The sequence below is a fragment of the Arachis ipaensis genome, chromosome B06, assembly GCF_000816755.2.
Source record: "Arachis ipaensis cultivar K30076 chromosome B06, Araip1.1, whole genome shotgun sequence".
NCBI classification, from domain to species: domain Eukaryota; kingdom Viridiplantae; phylum Streptophyta; class Magnoliopsida; order Fabales; family Fabaceae; genus Arachis; species Arachis ipaensis.
The window spans coordinates 111,384,195-111,392,422 of record NC_029790.2 but is presented as its reverse complement, the minus strand read 5'-3'; the positions used below and the strand labels follow the sequence as shown (position 1 = coordinate 111,392,422).

Below are 8,228 nucleotides of genomic sequence, written 5' to 3'. Positions count from 1 at the left end.
GAAATTATTTATGAAAATATATTATTTTAAAATTTTAAAATTTAATTTATTGTCAAAATTAAAACTTTTATTCCCATACAAAAAGTGGGTATTTGATATTCTTTTGTCCAGCGAATAAGGATTAACATATATAATTATTAGGTGAATGCTACCCAACCCCCTCTAAAATAACATGTAAGTTACCATTCATTTTGTGTTACGTTGTAATTGGTCTTTATCTTAACCATAGTTGGGTTATTTTATAATTTATTATTTGAGATTTATCAAAGCTTCACTCCCGTTAATTGAAGCACATTCCAGTACTCCTTCCAAGCACCGTCGCGTTCGTGACAAGAAGCGCCAACGTCATCGCCATCTACTGCCCTCCACACAACCTCTCTTTCTTTAGTGCATCATCCCTTAGTCATCTCGTTGAATTCTGTCGCCAATAACTTCGTCGTCCTTACCAGTATAGCCAAAGTCTCTTTTTGCTATGGATCACTGCTTATCCACATAATTAATGGTTAATTTTGGTTATTAAATTTTTTTATTAAAAAAACATATCTTTGTTTAAATATGTTTATTTGTTTGGAGTACAAATTTTATTATTATATTTATATGTTCATGATTTTAATTATACTTTTAAATACTTTGAATAGATTTATTTTATTATATTATATTTTACATATAAATATATGTTTCATCGTGTAATTAAAAAAATATATGTTTTTTTAATAAAAAAATTTAATAACCAAATTAACCATTAATTATGTGAGTAAGAAGTGATCCATGGCAAAAAGAGGCGCTGGCTATACTGGGAAGAGAGGTTGTGTGGGAGGGCAGTAGATGGCGATCACGTTGGCGCTTCTTGTCTCAACTATGGTTAAGATAAGGACCAATTACAATGTGACACATAATGAAGGGTAACTTACATGTTATTTTAGAGGGGGTTGGCATTCATCTAATTATTATCATTATTTTTAATTATTATATTTCTTACTGAGGAGCTCTTATTTTTATTGATATTGAGGATATCTTAGAAATTAAGAATCTAATTCTGAAAATATGTATAATAATAAAAAATTTGTAATTTATTTTTGAAAGTATTAAAATCAATTTTCAACAACTATTTTAGTACGTAGTGAATAAACAAATTTTTTACAATACCCTAATAAATATAGTATTTCCATGTATGATATTTAGATACATTCTTTAAAATATATTTTTTAACATTAAAACAAACGCCTATTTAACGTCTCCAATTGATAATAACATGACCTAATGATATAATACACACAATACAATACAATGTCTCTAAAATAGTGTCACTAGTAGAGAATTTGAGAAAGAATCTATATATTTTTTTTATTTTTTGGTAATAATCAAACTATCAAAGAGAAACTGTTGGAATTGGTGACCCTATATCTACAAATCTACAAATAAATATATATAGAGATCATAAAATAATCCATTTTGGTCAATGTCCAAATTGGCATATGATCCCAAGACCACGCCAAGGAACATGGAATCACCACCACCATCACCATGACACAACCAACGATGGAAAAACAATAAAAACAAAAAAGTAGGCTTGGATAGAATTGAGGGTAGCCATGTCTTTGTCCTCAGAACACACTTTTAGCTAAGTCAAATTAAATAGTTGAAAGGTTTTCGTTGAGACATGAATGACTGCCACTTGGAAGCTCCAAAATGAGCCTTCACAAGCTCCCATAAACTAAGAGACTAATGCCATGCTTGGCACTAACATACATCAAGTCAATGATCATCTAACCTATCTGTCTACACATAATAATATATAGAAAAATCATCGTGGTGCTCAAAAAATATTGCTAACTTGTCCTCCTAATGTATTGTTGAGTTTAGAAAGTAATGAAGATAATAAATATATATTTATTAGTTGAGTTTAAAAATTTAAAAGTATGTATAATAAGTGTATTATTTCTGTATACTAAACTTAGTATTTTGATAATAAAAATAGCCCATTTTAGTAATTTACACGTAGAAAAATTTTTGGCTTAATAAATATAGATCAGGTTTTTCAATAGAAAATAAGGCAAACGAGGTCCCAACATAATTAAATATTGCTAGTACTTCCAGTTGCTGCACTAGATTGGATAGATGAAAAAAGTAAAAAAGAAAGTGAGTATTTCATCTTTGACACCAAATCATTTACATCAAAATATGATAAAGGAAAAGATTAAAATTTGAGACCAAACAAAAAAATTTAATGGTGCTGAATTGGTTAATACAATCAAGGATAAGATGTTATGAACAAAAAGAAAAAAAAAGGAACAATAAAGTTAGCAAGAACAACACACTACTACTCATGATTTTCTGCCACTGCAATATTATTCCTTTGCATTTTTGCACCTTCACTACTTCTGATGTAATACTCTGGTTTTAGGAGAAGAATGCAAGCACATCACTATCTTTTATGTTTAGAAATTGTTAGCCAGAACAGTTTCAAATTTTGGAATAATGTACTTATACAAAAGGGGCATTCGACCAAAAATTGAAGGCAAAGAGTAAGACCACTAATTCTAAATTTTCTATAGTATTTTTATTACATTTATCTTTTCCATCGTCTCGGTTCATTGAATATGTTACTTTTTTAACCAGGACAGATACATTCAATGGCTAGTGGGGGCAAATGTCCCCAGTAAAATTTTCAAAATTACTGAGTGATTTTTAATATGAAAGGTTAGTTGTCCCACTGCAATATTAATTTTGACTCCACTACTCTTTGAATTCCTAACTCTTCTCATTTTCCCCCTTTTCAATCTTCTTTTTCTGCTCCCCAACCCACTATCGCTTCCCACTTGCCTCGTGTCACTGTCGCGATGTTGCCGACATCGCTAACTCACTGTCCACTACAAAAAAAATGCTAAGAACCGTCAGATTTAGTGTCATAGAGTAACGGCAGATTTATTACCGTCAGATTTACCATCGATAACAACGTCGAATTCATAAGGTTATATAATTACCGGCGGATTTAAGTTTCTGACGGTAATTTTGCCAGCAATATTTGGAGGGAAATGACAAAAATAAGTTGGCGTGACCTTTAGCATCGGATTTACCGTCAGAAAAATCCGATGGTAAACCAACTTAGTGAAACAATACGTTTTGGTGACCCACAATGGTTTATCGTCAAATTTTTTCGACGGTAAATCCGACAATAACTGGGACATAAATTAAAAGCACAAACCCTCTTCCCCTCATTTGAATTTCACTATCTTTCTTACTTCTTCCACTCTCTCCATCACCATCATCTACCACTGCCGATACCACCACCATCATAGCTCCCTCTCCGTTACCGTCAACCCACCGCCGACCCCACCCTTCTTCTTCTTCTCCCCTCTTCTCCTTTCTCCTCGTAGCACAACACCACTCTCCCTCTTCTCTCCTTGCCATTTCACCCTTTTCTCTTCTCCCTTCTCGGAACCACCGCACCACAGAGCCACCGTCATCGTGCCGCCGCTGCCCAGCTTTGCCACAAGTCTAGCCTTTAGCGCCGCCGCTACCCAACTTTGCCCCTGTCCCAGTCTCTCGACGAGTTTTCCATCCTTCACCGCCGTTGCAACCCCTCTCTTCCCTCTCCTCTATTTCATCTGTTGCCCTGCATCACAGGTTTTTTATTAAACTCTATTTTTCAAATTCTGTTTAGTTAGTATTGATTCATTAGTTTGGTTTTAGTTAGTTTAGTTAGATTTAATTTTTTTTTGTTTTAGTGAATTTTAGGTTGTTAAGATAGGTTAGGTGTAAATTACTTGGTTCTGAGATTGCTGAAAGTAGTTGGATTGTCTGATTATATTGATTCGCTGTGTTACGACTGATTTTGCTCTGATGTGGCTATTTGAATTGCTGGATTTTGCTTGATTGCTGCTTGTTTTGCGTTAACTGTTGCTGGTGTGCTTGTTGATTTGGAATTAGGATTGTATATTGATGCTTGGTATTGATTTTTGCTTGTTTGATATTTTGTCACACCAACTGTTCGATAATATGCCTCAAAAAGTTCTAAATGAAAATTTGGTTCGATCTTTAAAAATCAATGTTTGCTTTTACATGATTAGTGTTATTATGCATTGATATGAATGTGAGTGTTTCTAATTTACCAAGTTTAGTTTGATATGATGGATTGTTCGAGATGCTATTTCTCATTAATTGAGTTTTGGGTGTATATGTTATGTACAATTGTCATGAATGGGTTAGTTAAAAATTGAATTTCAATCGCAACATCACACATTCTAAAACTCTTCTTTTGCATAATCCATCATATTACATCAATTCTTGGTTGGCCTAAGTGATTATTGAGCTTCTTGTTGCTTGTTTTCTTATTTTTAACTCGCAAATATTTTGAAATCATCTTAAGTGTACTAATTGAGTTGAATTTGAACTTTGAAAAGTGTTTGGATATCAAATGTTGAAATTAATGTTGTGGTATTAGTTATAAGAATTACATTGATATTATTATAATTTATTGTTGATTTGTTGTTTTGAATTTCTGTTAATTGGAATGCTATTTGCAGACGTCACTTTAGGTAGAGGTGTTGCGGATCAGGCTACTGGTCGTGGTCGTGGTCGTAGTAGAGGGAGGGTTTCCTCTGGTACCCCTGGGGATTCTGGATCTCTCCCTTTACTCCGACTACTTCAGTGACATCATAGGTTGCATGTTTATCGGACCAGCCGTTCATCATGATCCTTAACTCCAACTACGTCCCTCTATCTATGGCGACAACGCCGCCTCCAACCGCTCAGCAGCCCAATGCCACAGCGACGCCGCCTCCAGCGACGAACATCGCGGTCCTGGAATCCTCTCATGGAAGTGAGGCAGCTGATGCTCTTCCACCACCTCCCATCGTATGGTTGACTATTTGGCCTAATGGCAGAATGGGATAAGTATCACTTTAAGTCTTCTATATTTCCTGATTATTGAATTGCTGAAAGTGTCTGATCTCTAATTTAGTGAATTTAGTGGATTTATGATTGTTGATTCTTGATTATTGCCTGTTGTTCATTAATGGATAGAGTTTGCGGCGCATTCTAGTTATAGATGAAAGTCTGTCAAAATTTTTATAAAAATCTCTATATATTATGGTTATTTGCTTCTGAAGTTTTAATTTATATTGCCATATTGGTTTGTTTGTGGATTGTTGATAGGTTTGTGCTAAACATCAACGCATGTACTCAGGAGATGACCAACGTCATCAAGCTAATGTACGACCATCCCTGGCCCAGCTACAAGAAGATCTCCTCTGAGACCAGAGAGCGATAGCTTTAGAAGTGGGCGGTAATTAATAATTTTTTTTAGTTTCAAACCTTCTTAAGTAGTTTATATCTTCTATTTTGAATAACTAATTTTAAAGTTTCTTTGTACAACTATATTTTATATGGGACGTTGAGCACGATGCCATCATAAAGAAGATATACGACCATCGAATGGGTTGGCGGCTGTAGAAGATGCTGGAGGATGTTCATGAGGGGCGGGACCACCTCGCGACCTGGCTCTGCCCAGAAATAAAGAAGGCTCTGTTAGTTACGTTCACTGGGAGACCGATGAGGGGTTCAGGCATCAGCGTCTCACAAACAGAGCTAACAGGGCATCGGCCAGGTCTTCAAGTATACCGGTGGCTCAGCGACCATCATGAAGACTAAGGCCAGGCTGGTATGTAGTTTCTTTAATTTTGTAATTAACTTAGTTATATTCTTTTACATATCATTACTAGGCATCTTAATCATATTGTTTCAATGCAACATGTGTAGTCAAAGTCGTTGGATCGCGAGGCGACATTGGCGGAGACGTTCAAGTACACCCACACGTTGAAGGAAAACAAAGCGAGATTTGCTGATCAGCGGTCTCAGGATCATTATGTGAGTAAACATACATCTCGTCTTCTGATATAAAATTAGAGATTAACTGTATAATTGTCGTACTAATCATAATAACATGTGTTACACAGGAGTCCTACACGCAGAGACTAGAGGCTGCAACTCAGCAATCATAGAAAAGTAGGGAGGACGTCGATAGCTCTGCTGCTTTAGTCGTTGATCCTGATGCAGTTTGGCACGAGACCGCCTCAGCGCTGTACAAGAACCACATATACGGGCTAAGGTCGTTCTTTGCTAGCAGCCTTTGCACCTGCACGTTGAGGACATCGATCAGAAGATCCTCACATGCGTGACGGACACGGATGACCTCAGGCTGGAGTGGAGGGAGCAGTTGGAGCGGCTTCATCGGATGGAGGCTCAGATGCACGCCACTGGCATCATCCCTGCTGGTGGCAGCGGTCCTGCTAATGGCACACAGACATCACCGCTTTCTGTGCCGTCTCATCAGGGCCACAGGAATGAACGACGACGAGGACTACCTAGATCTTTAGTGATTAATGCTTCATTTTATTGTTTCATTGTATTTATTTGATTTACTTCACTTTTAATTTATTTGAATATTTGATCATTTATTTTAAATAATAGGTTTCTATTATTTATAAATTGATCATTAATTGTGTAAAGAGTATATTTAAATAAAAAAAATTAAAATTGACATTACCGTCGGATTTACCAAGGAAATAATCTGACGGTAATAGTGCGGAAAATAACATATTGTGGTGCCAACATTATCGTCGGAAAAATTCGCCAATAACCAAATAGTTTTTCGAGCAGGTAATCCATCGCAGAATCTGACGTTAAATATTTTACCGACGAAGTTTATACCGTCTGATTCCTTCTAACAGTAACTTAATTACCGTTGAATTTCGTTCGTTTTTTTTGACAAAAAATCCGACAATACTCAATATTTTTCTTGTAATGATCGTGCAGATTTTTCTCCTTGCGTCACTGCTCGGCTTCTCCATTATCCACGATGAACCATTTGTTCTACATTCCTCTTCGTCTCTGGCCAGTTGCCACTCCATCATCGTCTCCCACCAGTCGCCACTATGTCGTCGTCTCTGAATGTCTGACTCTCTCGAGTCTCACCACTCCGTCATCATCTCTCGTCACTCGCCCACTCCATCATTGTCTCTGACTCTCCCGCCTCTCTAGTTTCTAGCCGCTTCAGTTACCACACCTTACCTCTTCAGTCTTCAGCTTCTCGAGTCTCTTCATCCCTGTTGCTTGCTGCGCGCCGCACCCTCTTCGTCCTTGCTGCCTGTTGGGTGCCACACTGCTGCTGGTTACTGCCTCCTCCTGCAGACTGGAGTCTTGGACAGTTGGACGCTTGGTAGTTGGTACATTCACAGATTCACTAATATGCCTACTTCATTGCTTTGATTTGGTATTTTGTTTAGTAAAATTTGATTTTATCTTATTTAGTAATAAGAATTTGATTTTGACAAAAGATTGTGTGAATTGTGATATTGTTCTTGCTGTTTAAATAATTAAATGATTTATGTTTGTGTATATTGAGCGTATAAATGGTATAATAATTGAATTAGCATATTGCACTTTAAACAATGTTGTGGGATGTGATTTTTGAGATTTACTCCAATCAATTGGTACCTCACGGTCACTTGTCATTGGTCACTGTAGTTGTGCTGTGCAGCATCTATATTCTTGAATTATTTTACTATCTACATTCTTAATTTAATACTATATTATTGTGTATTTTTTCTTATTGTTTGGTTTATATTTTGTGTTTATAATTTTATATTGCACTTTTAAATTTGTATGGAATTATGAATTATTTTTATTAATCAATTAACTTAGTTTTATAAATTTATCTTTTCAGTAATGAAAAAATATTTTAAAAGAACATTATTGTTGGAATAAAATTTTAAATTATTTGTTATTATTTTAAAGAGTAAAGTATCGTTTTTATCCTCCAACATTTGGGGTAAATCCTAAAGTTGTCCCTAACGTTTAAATCGTCCTATTTAAGTTTCTAACGTTTTAAAATTGGTTCAATGCTGTCCTGCTGTTAGGGATCCGTTAACAGAATTGACAGTCCTGCTGTTAGCGATCCGTTAATAGAATTGACAGCATGACAAAATTGAGACTATTTTGAAACGTTAGGGACTTAATTAGGACGAAAACGTTGGGGACAAAAACGATACATAGAAATAAATTTTAATTTTATCCTTTAATAATATCAATTTTTTATGGTACATAGTTATTCAATTATTTTTTAATCACATTTAAGTAAATTAGACTTAATCACATTACTTTTATTTTAAATAAATTTATTTTTTTATAATTTTACTTTTAAAAATTTTTACTCATCATAAAAGATT

At 35.2% G+C, this 8,228-nt stretch overlaps 1 long non-coding RNA gene across 1 annotated transcript; it reads left to right on the top strand.

Annotated features, from left to right (window-relative positions):
* LOC110264122 lies at window positions 5,377-6,149 on the top strand. Its single transcript, XR_002349853.1, has 3 exons — window positions 5,377-5,662; window positions 5,761-5,868; window positions 5,958-6,149. It is a non-coding gene; the product is annotated as an uncharacterized LOC110264122 (long non-coding RNA).